At 30.8% G+C, this 20520-nt stretch overlaps 1 long non-coding RNA gene across 1 annotated transcript in view; it reads right to left on the bottom strand.

The window, feature by feature from the left end:
• Positions 1–7467: 7467 nt before the first annotated feature.
• LOC122271474 (uncharacterized) overlaps positions 7468–20520 on the bottom strand; it is a 123823-nt gene continuing 110770 nt past the window's right edge. The window contains exon 4 of the long non-coding RNA XR_006226389.3: positions 7468–7927. This is a non-coding gene — a long non-coding RNA (uncharacterized LOC122271474). The remainder of the gene's footprint in view (positions 7928–20520) is intronic.

Here is a 20520-nt window from a genome sequence, read left to right on the forward strand (position 1 = left end):
TTTCTAACCAGTTAGGAGCTGGTATGTATTCAGAGTGATCTGCATTCTATATCTCGATTGGGTTCTATACATGATAACTTACTTGTAATGATTTTTGATAATAGTATTGTATGCGACCAATAATCCTTTATATATTTAATAATATGGTTATTTTTAAGAAATAATTTATGCAAAATTACAATGCGAAAATTGAAAAAACAAGAGAAGATTTATGACAAAATATTTTTCCAATAGCAATATATTGAAGGAATTGCTAAAAGTATATACATTTAGAACCGATTACTTCAGTATTTTTAATCGAACTTTAAAATTTGAAATAAAATAAACAAATTCAAAAATAATGAATTATTTTTCTCTGATAATCATTCTCACTGTTTATAACAGTTCTTTTTTCACAAACTATAATTCAACTCTCAATTCAATTTCAACTCTCTGGGTCTGGAATAGAATAATTTTTCCAATTTTCATTTTTTAAAGAATTATATTAAAGAATTATACTTTTCTCTCTCTTTTGAATGATGAAAATTTAGGATTTTATCTTAATCAGAATGCGAAATATAGCTATGGAAGATTTTGTATTATTTTAAAATATATAATTTTTGTTTTTAGTAATGTAATAGATGTTGAGACTTTAAATCCATTTTAGTCATTGATCATCTTTTTTTCGCATTTTTTCATTTTTAAATTGATCTATCTTAAAAATCATTTAAGATAATTACATAAAATTTTGAAGCATAAAATTTTCAGATAATTTACTTTTATTTGCTTTCAAGAAATTGAATAATTTTATTTAGATTTATGCAGATTAATTTTTGAAAAAATAATACACGAAAAAAGCAAACTTTAATTTTTTTTAAAGAAATTTTTTAAACTCTTATACTAAAAAATGTTGAAAATAAATAAAATCATTGTTATTTTTATGCAAAATAAATAAAAATAAATTGAGCGATTTCAAGCTCAATCGTATCAATTTTATTAAAAACATTAAATGTCTTTAATTTTATTTTTTTAATGTGTCTCAAAAGATTTGAAAATATTTTTATACACTCATTATATGATAAGAGAACACAAATTTTTTTAAATAAAATACGAATACTTTTGAAGAAACTTCAAAAATATGTCCCGGACCAACTTAAACGGCAGAAACTATTTGACTTAAAGCTGTTTTTCTAAGGCTCCGTCGTAATATTAAATTATACTTTTTGTAAATAATATGCTATTTTTAAAACTGCTGTAAGTTTGCAACTGTTACTCAGGACTGTTAGGTCAAGTTAAGGCTATCTAATACCAGCGCTGTCTACGCTTATTTTGAAAATGGCTCAGAACATCAGTACGGAGAAAAGCTACAATTTTGTGCAAATGAAAAGCCTTAGCGTTATAATTTTTAAATCTTTAAAAACTTACTCCAAAGCTGCCTTACTTGGGCTCATGAAAAGTTGAAAAAACTGAGAATAAGGCAGTGATTTTGATAATTTTCATCTAGATAGAAAAATTTCGCGAAATTGGCGATTTTTAAAAAAATTTAATAACTTTTAAAATATTTAAGTTATTTGTCTCTTCTAAAGCCTAGATAATTCTTCATGGCAAGATTATATGTATATAGTTTAAAATCATCACATTGCTTCTAGTGTATGGCACTGAAACCAGCTACAAGCTTTTTATTTTACTTGGCGGCAAAGCCTCGGAAAACAGACTTGCGAATATAACTGCCGAACATAAAACCCAACTATAAGACTTATTGATGAGCCAATGATATTCAAAGGATTCTTAATTACTATTATTATTGTTTTTTTTTAGCATATTTACACCAGTTAATAAACGTTTTCAAAAGTCAGAATTCCACCAAAAGAAGTTTGATCATTTGGAGTTCTATAGCTGAAAAAAATTGGGAACCGCTGGTGAGAATGGCATGATCAGAGAGATAGAGTCTGTATGTACACTTTATTAGGTGTGCAGTTGTCTGTAAAAGATTTAATGAAAAATATGCATCGCTGAAGTAACAAATATATATAGGAGAAGAAAGCTAGCTTCCATAGGCATTATATAAACCAGCTCCCCAAGGTAGGTGCGGTCCCTATGTATAATGGAAAAAACAATATTTAAGGACATGCAGCCAAAGTTCTGAGAACGGGTTTCCACCCTCCCTTCCTCATGCTTTGGATCTTAGTATAGAAGATGCTCTGTTAAATCTGACTATATTCCTCCCCCTGTAAAGTTGTTTTTGTGGTATAGCATACCAAACCGAACAGTTCCCTGCTTTAGTTACTGGACTTAATATAATCAACAGAAAGTATAATATAATTTAAGTAAAGTACTTATATGCGAGAAAAATTCAAAAATAATAAATAATTCAGATGTTGTATAAAAGAATGCTTACAAGGACCACAGAACAGGTGGGAATTCTATCCACCTCACATTTTCTAAATAAAGGGATACGACCCTCGCAATTTTTGCAATTTTCCCTCTCTATTTGTGAAATTAAATATACAATTAAAAATATATATAATTTTTTTGAGTCTGAATTAAGAAAGAAAATGGTGCGTGGAGTCCCTCCGCGCGGAAGAAGTTAAACTTCGCAACCTGCGACGTTAATTGTAGAAGAATCAGCAGTCGTAGAAGGATCACTAGTTCTATTCAACGACTCTTTTTCCTGCTCCGCTCTCCTCCGTGCTCTGTAATCATGGTAATATTGTGCATTTTTCCCTCGTGGACCAGTGGAAGTGCTTGTGGTTGCCTCATCGTCTCGCCCTGGAAAATGTATTTGTATTAATAATGTATGTGACTGCATCATAATGTAATTTCAGAAGAGAAAACCTCATAATCAATTGATATTCACAAGAGACGTACCTTAACATAACCTTAAATCCGTCGCATTGTCCGTGGGATTGTTTTCAATCATTTTTTACAATTGTTATCCACTAAATTTGAAAATAAAAAATACTACCCTATTAAATTATATGTGCATCAAAACAAACTAAAAGAAATATTTATAGAAAAACAATACTTTTATTATTTTTATGCTAGTGAGAACCAAAACAATATGGAAATGAATGAGGGAAAACTGGATCCTACCACGTGATTTCCAGGTCAATAAAAATGTAGCGCTAAACGTTTAACGCAACCTTGTTGGAAGTCGCATAAGAAGTATCACTTCAAAAATTCTCTATTTCGACGAGCAAATCATCCCTTTCTCATCCCGCTGCAGAAGAAAATATGGCCCTATTGCTGACCTATAGGGAAAATTCCTGGTTGCAAAAGTCACAGCAAACAGAATGAAAAAAAAACCTCGTTAAACGAGGGATAAATAATTTACTGGTAAACAAGATATATCGATACAGGAAGGAGGAGCCCCTCTTGTGATGCCTCCGCGATTGCAGAATGCATGTATTGTTGATTCAGAATATTAACACTATGAATGAACCAGATCTCCTAAAGATTAAATATATACTTAAAAAATAACATTATCCAAAAAGAATCATAATCATGATAATAAAAGAAATGAATTTTTTTATTAGTCTAAGTAAGTATTTATATGAAAAATACGCGTCGATAATTTTTGGATGCGTAAATTTAAAATAGTTCTTCGAATAATAAATGCAGTAAGCAGCATAAATATCGATGCTATTTGGATAATATTCCCCATCGAACAAATTACCAAAAGTCATTCCTAAAATATATCTTAAAGAAACTAAATAAGAGCCTTTAACAGAAAATGAATTCACGATCTTGCATAAGACACATTAATAGAACAATCGAAAGCGATAATGTGGCCAAATCGAGAAAACCTCCAATCCTAAACATTTCCCTCTCACCTAAAGCGGACTGCTGATTGTTCGCTCCACCTTTTCAACCATCTCATCACCCCCTTACTCACTGCAACCGCCGACAAATTACCCAGTTTACGTTATTGATCGAACAATGGCTTTTCCTCTCTCATCAGTAGCCCTACCTTCGTTTCTAACACCTCTCCATCCCTTTTTCATCCCCCGCATCCCCATCCAAATCAGTGAAAATTTTACTTGGCGATTTTTTTTTCCTCACTCTCCGAATTTCGCGTTCACAGATGTTTTATTCCACTTTAACCGCTTTTTGGGGAAAGGACTCATCATTTCTAGTGGAGGCATCTTAATCAAGTAGAGATTGCAAATAATTAGGGCTCCCTTCTTTTGTACTCTAATGAGTTGTGCCTTAAAAGGACTCCTTTCAAAACGTTTTGAGGATTTGATTGGAGGCTTTTTTTTTCTACTTTTATTATTTAATTTTCTTGAAGGTTTCATTCTTCGTTGAATGAGAGCAATTGATGTCGATTAGTTGGGTTTGAACTAAAAGACGGAAATTTCTTGAAATGATTAGGATCTTCTAGGTGTTTTGAGTTTTCCAATGATGCACAAACTCATTTTTGTAATATCAGAGAGAAAAGCAAATTACCTTATTTTGTCGTTAATAGTGGACTAAAAACTATTGTTCCTTTTCCTTTATGCCAACAAAAATTTAATTACAATGAAATAATGAATTCATAAAGGAACCTCATTATTGGTCTCTAAAGTATCATTGTTATGGTAACCCAATTCAACTAATTCAACCCAAATGACTATAAGTCATAAACTTTAATGTAATTACTTATTTTTTAAGTCTAATGTTTGTAATTATATGGATGAAAAAGTATAGAATATGAACTAAATCTCAAAAAATTTACTGTTACTTTCTTATTATCAATAAGAGAAAAGGAAATAACTTTATGTTGCCAATAGGCTAATACAATTTGTTTTTATTTATTTTGGTTACTGAATGAAAAATAAATACCGAATTCCAATTTAATTGTTTCTTAAATTATTGAAATGTGCAAATTCTAAAAATTTAAAATTTTCTTAACTTTAAAAAGAAATCAAAGTAGCATAATTTTATCAAAATAAACAAATCAATTTACTTTCTTCGTAAATTATTTTTCACACACTCAAGAAGAGTTATTTAAATTGTCACGTCAATTCGGATCGAATTCTCGTTCATGGGACATTCCTGAAGTTCAGGCACTAATAAATTATATTAATAATTAAATATTTTAATAACTAATAATTAAATATTTTAATTTTTGTTGTTGTAAAAAACGTGATACTTTCTTCTTTTATTGATTTTTTTATATTCTTTGACCCAAAGCAAAGATCAATGTTAAATCATATTATCTTGCAAATTTGCAACATCCAGAATAAAGAGTTAAAATAGACTGTATTTTCAATCAACGTGAACCGTAATACTTACTTGCATAAAAAAACGTAAAATTTAAGTAAGATTATAATGAAGGATTAAATTAAGAAGAAATATAAACAGAAAAAAATTATCTTAAGATAATCAAATAATCCACCTAAAGATAATAAAACAGATGAATGACGATTTCATTGATTTATTGATTGATACCATCAATCTACCACACCTCTGTGATGACAACGTTAAATCCATCCTCTCTGAATGTAGGGATGGTACAAGAGCAGTGCACTCACTTGTTAAACAGGTAATTGTAATTTCTGGTAATGGTGGAAAACTCACTCGCTCATTATCCTTTTATTTTATATTGTATTTCCTAATCACTTGCTTTAATCGATATGTGGCATTCAACGAAATGCTTTTGACAAAATTTGCATCCTCAGAATAATACTCTATAATTTGACGATATATTTTGCTGGAGCAATTCTTCAGTTAACAGTTCAAAAAATTAACAGTTCAGTTAACAGTTCAGTTAAAAAAAAAAAAAAAAAAAAAAAAGAGAAGTTAACAGTTTCATCATAGAAAATTTCGTTGATAAGCACCATTTTTTTTAATTTTTTTTTTTTTTTACAGAAATGTAAATTAACATTTTGTCCTAAATATGGACATATAACTGCAAGTTAAAAAAAACTTCGGATAATGCTATTAAAAAAACACGCTTTTAAAACCCCAAAGTTACTTGAACAGTGACCTCGTCCAGTACACGTGTTCAGTAAACAAGTAAGTTAAATGCATCAACTTATTTACGAATATGAATCTAAATATCTCATAGTTTAAAAAAAGAATTATACATTTGTAACTGTACTTTGAAATTTTCAAAATTTTATACAATTCATGGACCATGTATTCATATGAGATAGTTGTTTATAAAATTTAATTTTGAATTTCTAAATCACTCATCACATGACACTATGCTCCGTCAGAATCCTGGTAATTTATAAAATTTCGGTCGTTAATAAAAACTTGAAATAAATTATTAAAAGACATTTAGGTCACAAAATAGTTTAACACTAAGACAGAAAAAGTTTTGAATTAAATTTTATTAATTTATAAAGTACAGAATTCTAATTTAAATCAACAAATTGAAAGAAAATTGAAGAGTTTTGCTGTAATTTTTACTCAAATAAAAAAAATTTGACGCGACTTTACCACTCCCTTTATTCCATTCACTGAAAAGTGAATATTGCAGCAACGCTTTGTATTTATGTGATTATATAATAATGGGTTATTCAAGGAAAATTTATATATTTTTTTGATAGAGGACTTAATTGTATTTTTTCGCAATCGATTTCACACCTAAGCCGTATAACCATTATGTATTTTGAAAGCTCACAAGCAATGGCTTTCTTGTAAAAAGAAAATTCAACGCAGTGTTTTTTTATTGGTGCCCTTTCAAATTTGGAAAATGAAAAGCTGCTTTTTTGGCTATCGAAAAGGTAAAAATGCTGTTCAAGATGAAGATGTATTCACGGTAAAAAAACGGTCTCTCAAAACTGTGCAAAATCGCTTTCAAGCCAACATAGTCAATTTATTTTATAACCGCCGTTGAAAAACCGACCCAATTTTGAGTTTACAACTACCGATGTTCAACTCCGTAGCCTTGAAATTTTGAACCCTATCCAGAAGGCAAGGGAACTATTATATCATGTGTTGTGTAATATTTACCATCCTGGAGGGCTATTTGATGGAAGTAACCCGCATTTGCGTTACATGGAGTAGGAAACCATGAAAACCTCCCAAGGTCAGCCTGAAGGCTAGGGAACTCTAACCCATGATCCGTCAACCACTGAGCCTATTTCACTTAAGCACTGTGATCTGTACTAGCCGGGTGCGGAATTCGTATGTGGACGAGAGATGCTCTTCGGCTGTCAGCAGGATTCGAACCAAGTACCTCCGGGATCATAGTGGGATACTCCATTCACATAGCTGTACACCTCAGTCCAATGAGAGTTATTAAGCAGCTTTATATAGTGGCCGCCGCAATGACACAGCATGACATACTAATTTCCAATTTCATTGGTACAAAAGGTTGCACTTTGGAAAATATGATCCCAATAATTTAATTAGGAGACCAGTAATTTTGAATTCATTTTTTGCTTGTTTCGCTATATCTAAAAACTTTTAAGCGAATGGAAAGCCTTTTTACACAAAATTTATTTGAAGATAATTCATCTAGAAATACTTTTTAAGCATCATTTATTATTTTATTTGATAAATACATGACATGTTTATAGGAGACAGGTTAAGTCTCTCACAAGCGACTCCTCTCTTCCGTCTGACAAACTGGAACTAGCCAACTTTTATGCTAGATGATATCACTATATTAACTAATTAAGTCACTTAGATGTAAAGGTGACATCACTTCAAGGCCTCGTGAAACACCCACGGCTTCTTATTAAATCTTTTTCTTCATCCATATTTCTGGAGCAATCTAGTATATAGCGACATGGATGATCTGTTTTAGGTGAGAGGCATAGAGCACGCTGTATAATATTCTGTCCTTTTCTACACTCGCTACATACTCTCCCTTCCACTGGATTAGAAGAGAAATTATTCATCTTCGCATTTCATGAAAAATTATTCTGCTACATGACTGTAATTCGATTTTCCAAACAAACTAGAGATTTCAAGGTATTTCTTACATCAGAGAAAAAGTTTTCTGGCACACCTGTAATAAAAGAAAATTTCACAATGATACTTAATTTATACACCATAGAAAATATTCCTAAAATGCAAAGTTAATCAGTACCCAACGTTATAATTCTTTGTACGGTAAAATCAGTATTTATTGTAAACATTTACAGTAGATATAACATTATTGATGGTTAAGAAGAAAGTTATTGTGGTCTTCTATTTATATTAATCAAGAAAACTTTCCTAGAATAAAATTCTATAAGTTGAACAGTTCTGGAGAGACTACATTTTACAATAATATTTACCGTAAAAGTTTCCTGAATTTTATTTACTCATATAAAATTCAGAAAACGCAAGTTTTTACGGTAAACTAATAATTTGGTTCCAAATGTGTTATATTATAAAAATTCAAATTATTAAATAAACAATTTTAAAGAAAGGGAAAGTCATCGTAAAAAGCTAATTTGAGAATATAATTTAAACTAAAAGTTTACTCTTTATTCAGCGAATGTTACTTCATTGGTGAATTTTCAATTTAACAAAGAAAAAATGAAGTAAATATGTAATGCAATTTTATTCGAATTTGTAGCATGAGAGGAACATGATAAATAGTATTTCAGTGCATTGAGGAAAAATTAGCGTTTAAACATAAAAAAAATATCATTAAAATTTCTTCCTATCTTATCATTAAATTACCTATATCACTAAATTAAACAAAACCTTTCTTATTTAAAAATGTAGCATAACTTAGTGGTTAATATCTACAGACAGCTATATCATGTTTTCAGATTTAAAAACTAGATTTTTTTTTCTTCTTCAAAATATCACTTAACGTATCCTGTCACTAAGTTCTCTCTTTATTAATCAAATGAAATGTAACTAATATTAAGTAATTGCTCCAGTTGCACAGCTGGTAATAATATGATTTTAAATATAAAAGCTAAAATATGTATTTTTCAAATGCGACTTAAGTTTTGTCAAGAAATCTATCAAATGAAACTGGCCGCTGAAACTTGTTGAAATAAAATTCGTTGAAACTGGTTAATATTAAGGAACTGTTTAATTTGTAAGATTGATAATAATTTGTTTTCAAAATGACACTTAACATGTTCTGTACTAAATTCTTTACTTATCAAATTAAATAAAACTGATTAATATAAAGCAATTGTTTTGCTTAATATGTAACTTATACCCTACAATAACGTGTTTTTAAATTGTTTGTTTTTTAAAAGGTCACTTAACATGTTCTTCTACTAAATTTTTCTATTATCAAGGGAAGTAGATCGAATCAATATTATTTTAAATAAAATAAAAAAACAAGAAATTGAAAAGCGGAATAAGATTCTGGGCATAAACCGTATAGTCCAGCTTTCCTCAAACAGTCCTTTACACCTCTTAAAATAGCCAAACGATCTAGCGGGCAATAAACCACAATAGCGCACTAAAATAGTATACATTTATATAGAAACACATTTATATCGACGAACACACGCCTCTTTCGAAACTGCGCTATATGGTCTGTTTTGCGAGGCGATACATCACCCCATCGGGACGATGTATTCCCCCCCCCCTCTCTCAATGAAGGTGGGGTGTCCCCCCTCCCGTTTCGTTGAGAGGAAGGAGGGGGTCAATGGATAATTAGCGCAGTAGCAGAAGATGCGGTGGGAATGCTTGCAGGTGGACGTCTCTAGATGGGAGCGAATCGAAACTCGTCGATCACCCCTGACCCAGCATCTATTACCCCTTGGGCGAGAGCGGCCGAAACTGTCGTCGCCAATCCACGGGATGCTTGGCGATGATGAAATGATTCTTTTTCCCGCTGCTTTCTCTCTTCAATATCATCGTTTTCGTATTAGAAGGCTTCGGATGTAGCCAAAAGTTTTGATTTGCGGGATGGATGGGTTAAATTCACTTGATTGGGAAAAGTGTGATTGTCATAATATTCAATTGATTTCGGATAAAGAATTTCGTTCACTCTTTTAAATGTATTTCAGTTTGTTTTTAAAAGCTCAATTGAAAAAGCAGATGTTTTTTTTCCCCCACCTTATTTATTTTTTTTTTTACACTGAATTTCTCCTTTTCTTTTCGTATATTAGTTACTAAATGTTCATCAATTTTTATCATCATATCAAGACATAATTTCCTTCTGATTTCCTTTTAAAATAAGTATCTTCAATCTTTCAAATCTGACTCAAGTTTTAAATCTTATAGTGAGGAGCACTAATTATACTTCTGGAATAAATAAAAAATGCTCTGTATCTGTTGAACAGGGGTTTCAGTCTCACTTCTGTCGGAAAAACCTTAAAAGATATGTATTCAAGTATTGAAATCTCAAATTGTCACTAATATTCGATTTGTATAGCTCTAATACTACGTTATTCGACTATTTGCCAACCAAATCAAACCAAACCATGTAACACAAATGCTAGTTAGTTTCACTTAAAGTTATCTACAAAGATGAGTTCATAATAAATCTGATTTTTGAATCATGTTACAAACTAAGGAGCATAATATTAAGTACTATAAAAAATATGTTTAAAAGCAAATTTAGATTTTTTTACTGAAATTTTTAGATAAAATAAACAATTGCAAGCCAATTCGTGGTAGCGTGTATCACGTTATTTGTCACCAATAATCACGACGCCTATAAAGCCTTTCGTTGCCTTAGAACGATCTTACCACAGCCTGTCTCCTATCTTCCAATTAGAAATGACTGCATTTTGCTTTGGCCAATTTTTCTTCCCCATTATTGGCAAATTTGTCTCCATAATTAATGCTTTTGTTAGAACTCGATAATCCTGCACATTGGAAAAAAAAGTATGGCCTAACCTACTAGAATATGGTAAAATTTACTGCACTTCTGGCTCTATGGAAACTCCAAAATCTTCGTAATTTGTACCGAAGCGCTTTGGTAATGATTTTGGTAAAGTTAACGCAAAAATATGGTTTTATAATCTGTGATAAAATTTAGTGAATGAGATAAAATTCGGTAATTTTTTCATGCTACCTTAGATCACGGCATAAAATCATTTATTCGATTAAATTTATTTATTTGCTTATTTTATTAAATGTATATAATGTTTGGTAATAAGAGCTGTAATTTTAAAAACCAAAATTTTCGGTAAACCTAAATAAACAGAATAAACGGAAAAAATACCAAATAAACGGAAAAAATACCAAATGAATGGTGTAAATAAATTATGTTTTAGTTTTAGTTCCACAATTACTTAGTTGCTTTTTAACCAGAAATATCATTACCATACAGTGTGGTAATTTTACCAGAATTTTTGTGTTGTATTTGATGGAGAAAAAAAATCTAGCAAAATTACCGTACTATATGTTAATGACATTTCTAATAAAAAAAAAACACAATTCCTGTAATGGAATCAAAATATAATGAATTTATATCATTCATCAGATAGTTTCCCCCTCATATGGCGATGGTTAACCAAAAATTCAGTTTTCTGAATAAATGGTTTTTATGCCATGCTCTTAGGCATCAAGATAAAATTACGAAATTGTACCATATTTACCATATTTAGCACACTTTATAAAACAATATTTTATGGTTAATGTTACAAAAATCCTTACCAAAACGCTTCGGAAAAAAATACCGTGCATTTTGGTGTTCACAACCAGAAACCATAAATTTTACCACATTCTGGTAGTTTTGACAATGGTTTATTCTTCAGTGCACAGAAATAATCTTTTATATGGTGCCGTTGTTCAGTGTTATTCAATAGTAAACTAATCAACTTTAGAAATATTATAAATATTTAGTAAATTAATTTGTCCCCTTTTTTCCTCTGATCCTGTTCCAAGAAAAAAAAACGAACTAATGTTAAAAACCCAAGTCTTTCTTTTAATTTCGCAGAATGATAAACAATTTCCTAATTTAGGACGAAAATTCAAATTTAAATTTCAGACTAATTTGTTTTTGATAATGAAACAAACCTCTCCCCCACGCAATTCCAAATAAAAACTCGTACGATTTTTCTTTAAATGTATAATACGCAAAGAGAACGCACCAGAATGCATAAATAATTGAAAACCCACCATAATATTTGATTTCTAAAAACATATTTTGTAAATGAAACTTCGAGTACTACCAAGCCAATGTCTTTTGCACGAAAAACTGCTTCGACAATTTCTCTACCTGTCTTAAAGAACAAAAAAAATAAAATAAAAATGTAGAATTGTGAGAAAAGAAAAGAATCTTCTCTCTTAGAAACCTAACCTCTCTCTCACCCTCCATCTTTTATCTTCAAGTAAAGAAGAGCAAGAGCGAGGAGGGCGTGGCCGGGAAGCGTGTAAAAGCACTTAAAGAAGATCCGATGCGTAATTGGGCGGTTAAAAGCAGATTGAGAGAGGGCGGTACCCGGAGCACGATTGTATCCTTTTTGGGCACGCTATGGGATTTAGGCACGAAAGTGCCGACTCCAGCCCCTGGTTCTGAAATTCATTTTTTCGAAGCAATTCTCTTCTCTTGTATTCATTTTCCTTTATTTCGGGGTGTAAAAGAATTTTTGGGTATATTTCTCAAATGTGGTAATGCATGTTAGCACGAAATGGTCAGGTTTTTATTTATTTTATTTTTTAAACTACTAACTTTGAAAAAAAAGTAATTGTCTATTCTAAGAGTTCTTTTGTAGATTGTACATGTAAAAAATAAATCTATTCTATTTATGAATTTCGTATTTTTACAGCTTTCAGGTGAATCTATCAACATGCTCTACGAATAAAGGGAGAGGGAATTCATGCATTACGTAAGCACTTAACAGGAAGTAGCCATTTCCTTACTTTCGCTGACAAGGGGAAAGGAAGGGTATGAACAATGCTTACGTTAGACATTATCTAAAGAATCAAAATAAGAAATTTTATAAAAACATCAAATTTTGTAAAATTTTAAATGTGGAAAAGTTTCAGAGGTCAAAATTTTTGGAACACACAAGATTCCAAAGAATATTCTATAAAAATGGATGAAAATGTAAACTTTGTTGATACAATAAATATAAGTATTAAGTTAATAAATATATTATTTTGATTATGAGAAACATAGGAATAACTAAATTTAGTAATTATAGCTGAAATAATGCTAAATGATAGCTTTTTACTTAAATTAGTCCTAAAACTAGATTGCTACAGTAAAAGTCAAAGCAAACACCAGGGATTGCAACTTTTTTACATAAGATAAGGTGTTTATGACTTTCCTATTTTTGCAAACAAGGGGAGAGGAGGAGTCTAATATTGACCAAAAATTATTACGCAATATTTAAGTGGACAGGGACAAAAAATTTTGAAGACAAAAAAGAAGACATTTTTCACTAAGTTAACTATTTTATATTAAATTTCAATTTAAAAAAAACGTTTAAAAATCACAACTGGCAAAATTTTTTTTAGACCTATACACGTTTCGATGTTACATTGGTACATCATCATTAGTACCTTGGTACGTCATCGCATCTATGTTTTACCATTCCTGCCATTTATCCTACTGATGAAAGTGTAACAATGTGATATCGTAACGCGCATAGCCTTAAAAATCATATCAGTTGTACTTTCTAAACGTTGTTTTTCGCGAAATTTAATTTTATCACAAAGGAGTACTCTCATAATTTTATATTTCCAAATCGTTGCTGGAAGAAAATTGGAATGCAGTGTCCGCCATGTTGTATAATCATTTTGGTGCAATCAACCTCTTATTGTCATCAAATTTCCAAGAACCGAGTCATTTATGTATAATATAGCAGCTCACTCTAGACCCTTTTATATTGGAATCAAAAATACTCAGCGAGTCATCGAAATTTACTAAAAATGATATAAACTGTAAAAAATTCTGGATCAAATTCCAACATAAAGTAAAGACATTTTGGGTGCGTTAACCGTAAAATCCATTTTACTGCAATTTTTGCAATAATATTTATTTAACGAGAGTAATTCAGTGATTTTACGGTAATTATTACTTCGGAGAAAAATTACGGTATATATTAGATTTTTTGTTTTGTAACATGTTCCGGTAAAAATTTACGGTGAAAAGCACCGGCCCACTGAATGACGTCATTAATCTGATCCGAAATGAACTGCCGACCCAAGTTTTGGATTTCCGACTACTAATGTTTAACTCCGTAGCCACGTAATTTTGAACCCGATCCAGATAACAAGGGAACCCCTGGATCAAGTATAGGGAGAAATTTGCTTTCGTGGAGGACTTTTTGATGGAACTAAGCCGCATTTGCGTTACACGGAGAGAAAGACCACGAGAACCTCGCACTGTTAGCCTGACCCATAATCTACCACTGAGGATATATCACGTCAGCACTGTGATCGGTGCAAGCCGGATGCGAATTCGTATCGACCAGCCATCGCTGTGATTTGAACCCGGTGCACCTCATTGGAAGGCGAACGCCTTATCCCCTGAACCATCGAGGCTCTTTCTTAGAATTCATTCGTTCTTAAGTGTCGTACTACTTAAGGAGAGGTATACTAGGTTCGTTCTCACATTCAGTTTTTAAAAAAAGTATATTATTTTTTATCACTTATTTAGGCAGATGGGATTCGGGATTGGATTGAAAGCAGAAGCATCAGGTGGAATATTTATTTCCAAAGAAAATTAGAAGTGCTAGTTACTATATCGTTTTTGTACCCCGTTTGCTAGAAAATTGCCAAAATCGTTTCGGTTTTATAAATCCTTTTCAGGCCTTTTAAAAAAATTATATTTAAGTTACTTGAACATTCTATAAGTATTGAAAATCGCTGGAGCATTAACCTTAACACCTTGCCAATACGACCTGGGCTACATCGGACGAACAATCGGACATTTTAAAATTTAGACTAAAGGGTGACTACAGATATGTCGGTTATCAAGAATGTGATAAATCATCTATGGTCATTCATTTTTCGAAACTTGAGCATAAATTAAATTTTGATAATTTTCAGATTCCTTGGACCCGTGTCACATTAGCTCATCTTGATGCCCTGGATTCTTGCTTCATTCATATGAATACTGATTTCCTTGTTAACAATATGAGTTCCTCACCACTTCCCCATACCACGTGGAAATGCATTTTGCCCTGATCTGCCTCTCTCGACCTCTGATATTTTGTTTTTCACATTTATTTATTTTTCCTCTTTTGTCTAATTTTCGGCTATCGCAGATTTTCTCGTTCTATTTTTTCACCCTCGTTTTTCATTTTTTCGTAGGTAACTTTTCGTTTTCTGTTTCAAATCACTTTTCTTTTCCTCATTCATGTTTTGAGATTTTTGAGAGGAGCCTGTTTTTTAGTGCTCGAAGCAAGTCATAGCATCAAGCATAAGTAAAGCAACAAGTGTTTTAATTGTTTACTTTTCCGGTAAACAGCAATGTTTTCTCTCGCTTTTACTAGCATTAAGTTTCTAATTAAAAGGATCGACTTCTTTATCTTTATTAACATTACATATTTGAATGAAAGTAATTTAAATTAAAATAAATTAACTGAAAGATTTGTAATTAGTAATAATTAACATTAATTAACAATAATTAGCATTAATAAATACTTTTGTATATTTATACTAGTAATTCTGTGAAAAAATTAGAAAATACTATTTTATTTGTAATGCGAAATAGATATTTAGATTGTGAAATCTGTTGTTTATTATAGAATCAAGAATTCAGTATTAATATAATCACATTAGACGAGCACTGTATCTATTATTTTAGAGTAAAAATGAACAATAAACTTGATATTCACAAATTATAATTTAATTAAATTAAACAACTAACTTATCAAACTTTTATCCTCCTAACTTAAAAGAAATACTTCGTCATTATTTATTAGGTACACACTTTTTATAGAGTTAAAAGATTAATCTTCCTATATGGTCACATTCGAGCCATTTATTTTATTTTATATTCGTTGTTGAACAACCGACCCAATTTTGGGTTCACGACTACTAATGTTCAACACCGTAACCTTGTAATTTTGAACCCAATCCAGAAGACAAGAAAACTCTTGAATCGAATAATGGGATAAATTTGCCTTCGAGGAGGATTTTGTGACGAAACTAACCCTCATTTACGTTACATGGAGAAGAAAAACACTAAAATCTCCCACGGTTAGCCTGACTGCTTGTGGAGCGAGTCATTTATTGTAATTTTACTGATATACTCAACAAATTATGTGATGAAAACCAGATAAAAAGTGCCTGAAACTAAATAATTTTTGAGCTCTCAATACCATGAAAACTGATTACATACATTACGTGAGATATTTACACGCATTGAGAGCTCATTCATAAAAGGATTAAATTCGCAATTGCGAATAATTCACAATTTAAGTGTTATTGACAAATTAAAATATCTGTAACATGGTCAGGATCGTTTTAGTTGATTTCCCAACGGATTCAGAGGGTTTTCTTTACATGTGCGTGCATGAAATTGACATACGGTGAACTTAATAATGCTAGACAGACACAATGAGTTTAAATATCCATGAATTAAGTCACAAAGATTAAGTTAATCTATGTTCAAAAAAAGAAAATAGTTTTAAAAAGTCTTCTTCAAAGAATAGGAAATATTTGGAATCCAAATCTCAAATTCTTCTTCTTTGATAGATAAAAGATTTTCCCCTTATGGCAGTGATTCCCAAAGTGTGGTACGCTTACTCCCAGGGGTACGGGAACAGTTTAGAGGGGGGTACGCGCTCTTATGCGAAATATCTTGCAAGAAACGAAAATTTAAAAAAAAATTATTTAGAAACAAAGCTAGTCATGAAAATTTACGATTACGTATTTTTCTATTGGCTATTTTTTGCAGAGTTGAAAGTTAATAATTAGTGGTATCAACAGACAGATGTGTTTTTTAACTTTTGTGCAATTTTTATAGTAAAAAATACATTAATTTTTTTATTAGTGCTCCACGGCGCTACGAAACATTTAGAAAGGGTACACAAATGTCATAAGTTTGGGAAACACTGCCCCATGGTCATTCCCATAATGTAATTTCGTATTAAATTATTGGCCATTATTTTTATTATTAGTTTCTTAAATTGCGCGGTTTCGCCTATGTTGGGGTCAGGGAACAGGCCTTGCATCAGAAAAATTCTGGCTTCGAATCACGGGCAAGGCATTGATGTTCTTTCCATCTCTGTACTATCTGTCCTTATTGTGGGAGCAACGTTGGCCCACCTAATATGGTACCCCTGAAGGAGTGGCCGACAAATCTGCCTTTCTGATGCCTGTATTACGAAAGGTCATTCTCCAAGTGGCCAAAGGAAAAGTTTTTTTTTTTTAATTGAAATAACAATTTTCTGGTAAAGGCATCCTTCATTCCGGTGTTGCAGAGCGAAGTACGCTTTAAATCTGTGGTGACTAAAAGTCCCCTCATTGGTTGTGGTGTAGAAGTTGGGAGAGTGGGTACCAGCTCAGGCACTACCCACGTCACCTAACCAGGTTAAAATGACGTAGCCTTCATGGCTTTTAAAGACAAAGCTCCGAAAAACTGGTCTAGGTGTTTCGCCATGGTTGGTACGCGTGACTACCATAACCTCAGCATAAGTCTTAAAATTTTTATTAAATTAATGCCTGAAAGTCAGTTTTATAAAATGGGTGAAAATACGTCAGGGGTACGCAGAAACAAAGAAGCAACTCATCATAAAGTCGTACGTAGATTTATGCAACTCTCTTACAGTCTCAATATAACTTTGCAGTCTATTTCTGCATGACGAGGTTGATCAATAAAATTTTGAATTAAACTCAAAAATCCTTAAGAGAAAAATAATTTAAATTTGAAAGATACGAAGAATCCTGTCTTTAGACAGCCTGTCTGAAAATGGCGTGGTTCAAAATTGCTGGATGATAACTTGATGAGGGGTAATAACAAATGAAGTAATCAAAATCTCTGATTGAAAGAGCCATTTGGGATAATTGAATCAAAAACTCTGAAGAAAATTACTTTGTTTGAAGAAGTGTCTAATCAATGATTAAAATTAGAAAATTCCTATTAACATATATTTTTGGAAAAGGAAAGATTGTTCCCCGTCAGTTTTCTTTCGATTTCAACATTTAATTAAAAGAAATCATATATATCTTTTTTACTTTGTCATTCATTGATTGGAATCTAGTACAAAAACAAAATTGGAGAATAATTCAATTAAGTTCAAATAATGTTGAAATCATGTCTCATACTTGTTTTTAAAATATTTAAAGCATATCTTTATTAAACATAAGAATAAGTGACATACAAGTTGATATCGGAAACTATTAACAAAGATGGAGAATAAAAAATGTATAATATAAATTAGGTATGTGACAGTAAAAAAAAGAACTGTTTCTCATTCAGTATAATTCAAACTCATTACAATTTTTTCTTCAGGTTGCTTCAAATGCATAATAAATTTAAATAATTGCTTAAAAACTTTAAAACTTAAATATTGCAGACGTTTTATGCGCAGTAAAAATATAATCTGACTTTCTTTCTTCTACCTTTTTTACTGCAATTTTGCTTATTAATTTAGATTAATTCTTTCATTTTAAGCTTTCGGCTATCTCTATTGTTATATACTGTAAGCCGATGTAATAATCTTATCAAAATCTGTACTTCAGATTGATTCATAACAAACAGAGAAAAAAAAAGTAGCTACCTGAATATGGTAAAATTTGCCGTGTTTCCAACTCAAGGGAACACCATTTTGGTAAAATTAACAATAAAATATGGTTTTATATTATGTGATAAAATTTGGCAATTTTATCTTGATACCTTAGAGCATGGCATAAAAATCATTCATTCCGTTAAATTTACTTTTCAATTTTGTATTTTTTTTGCTAAATGTTTGGTTATAAAAAATATTATTTTGAAAACCAGAATTTCCGGTAAACTTCTGAAAGATATTCAGTTTTTTTTTCTTTTTAAACAAGAATTATGTTTTTTTTTCCTTCAGAAATGCCATTACTATACAGCATGGTTTATTAGATTTCACTTCTTGTTTCTCAATTAACCATTTAAATTATTTTGCAGATGAAAACTTGATCAAGAGAAACCGGAAGGGGATGATGTGAAGCCTTTCTCCCTTTCACTTTTATAAAATGTGACAGCTTCTGTTTAGCGACTTACAGTTTAACGTTGTAAAGGTGATAATATTTGCCAAAGTGATAAATCAAATTCGGACGCTTTTCTAAATTTAAATGTTTAGGTTGATTGAGTATTTCCAAATACGTGAAAGAGTCTCGTAAACGTCTCGTTACATGTGAAAGAATCTCGTAAAAATAAATTCCTCTGAAATTTCACTAGATATACATAATGAAATAAACCTTGACGATTTGACTATAAGATTCATTTCTACACACCGTAAACTGCACGGTAAAAAATTCCTGATTAAATTACGGTATAAAGTGAGGGCGCTTAGGGTGCCTCATTCGAAAAATCCATCTAACCATAAAATTTATTTATACGGTTAAATATTATACCATAATCTTACGGTAATATTTATTAAATTAAAGTGCAGTACAGTGATATTTATTTAGCAGAGTTAGCAGTAATATTTATTAATTGATTTTACTGTAATTATTATTGTGGAAATTTTAATATATCAGATTTTTTGTTCCGTAACATATTCCGGTAAAAATTATTATTAATGTGTTTTAAGTATATAACAATGCATGTATTTGAAGCTTTAATTTTATTATTTAATAATTGAAGCACTTTAAAAAAGAGAACTTTTTATAATATTTTGTCAAAGTAACCTGGCTGAGGCTTCTTAGATTCTTAACTTAAGTTCTCTTAAATATTAATTTTCCTTGTATATTGGTCAATTGGGCTTTCTACTATGGATATTCTTAACGAAATGATTGAAAAACTTGCAACAGTTTCGTGACAAAATGCATGCATTCGAAATGCATAATTTTATAAGATTTCTGCTGCTGTAGAATTAAATTAAATGCTTTAATGGCACGTAATCACAAATATCACTTTAGCCATAAAAATAACGTTGTTTTTAAATTGTAGTTCATTCGTAGATCACGGATAAAATTTGCATCTGTTTGGGGAGATACTGTGCAAAAATACAGATTTGGACAAACGTAATCACAAAAACAAAGACTTTACGTATTGTATATACGAAAATAAAAGCATTTTTTAGATTAAAAAATTGAAGGAAAATTATTATCGTTATTTCATTACATAAATTGATACTAATTTCAAATTTACTTAAATTTTTACTTTACTAGAAAGTACAGTTTATACCATTAATAGTTTCCATAGTATTGCAACAGCATAAATTTTCCAAAAGCATAATAAGCAAAAATCTCCCTTTATACTTAGATGAACTACCGTAAAAATGAGATACATATTTTTCCAGATTTTAAGCCGAAAAAATTCTGGTCTATACACTGTAAGAAATGGATATACAAATAACGCGAAACTTTTTTCCTTATTGATGAAGCTGTTTCCTGGTATATGCTCCGAGCAAAAATTTCGTCAGAAGTGGCGAAACAACTATATTCTTTGACGAAACAAGTTTCGCTAAAATTAAAGAATATATTTTATTATTTTTATTCCGTTTAAAAAAAAAAAAAAAAAAAACAATCTATAAATAAATAAATTAATTAATAAATAAAGATCTCTGTATTGCCTAATGTATTGAACTTTTCTAATAA

This window comes from Parasteatoda tepidariorum, chromosome 6, assembly GCF_982258835.1.
Source record: "Parasteatoda tepidariorum strain Cologne lab strain chromosome 6, Ptep-v5.0, whole genome shotgun sequence".
In the NCBI taxonomy this organism is placed as follows: Eukaryota; Metazoa; Arthropoda; class Arachnida; order Araneae; family Theridiidae; genus Parasteatoda; species Parasteatoda tepidariorum.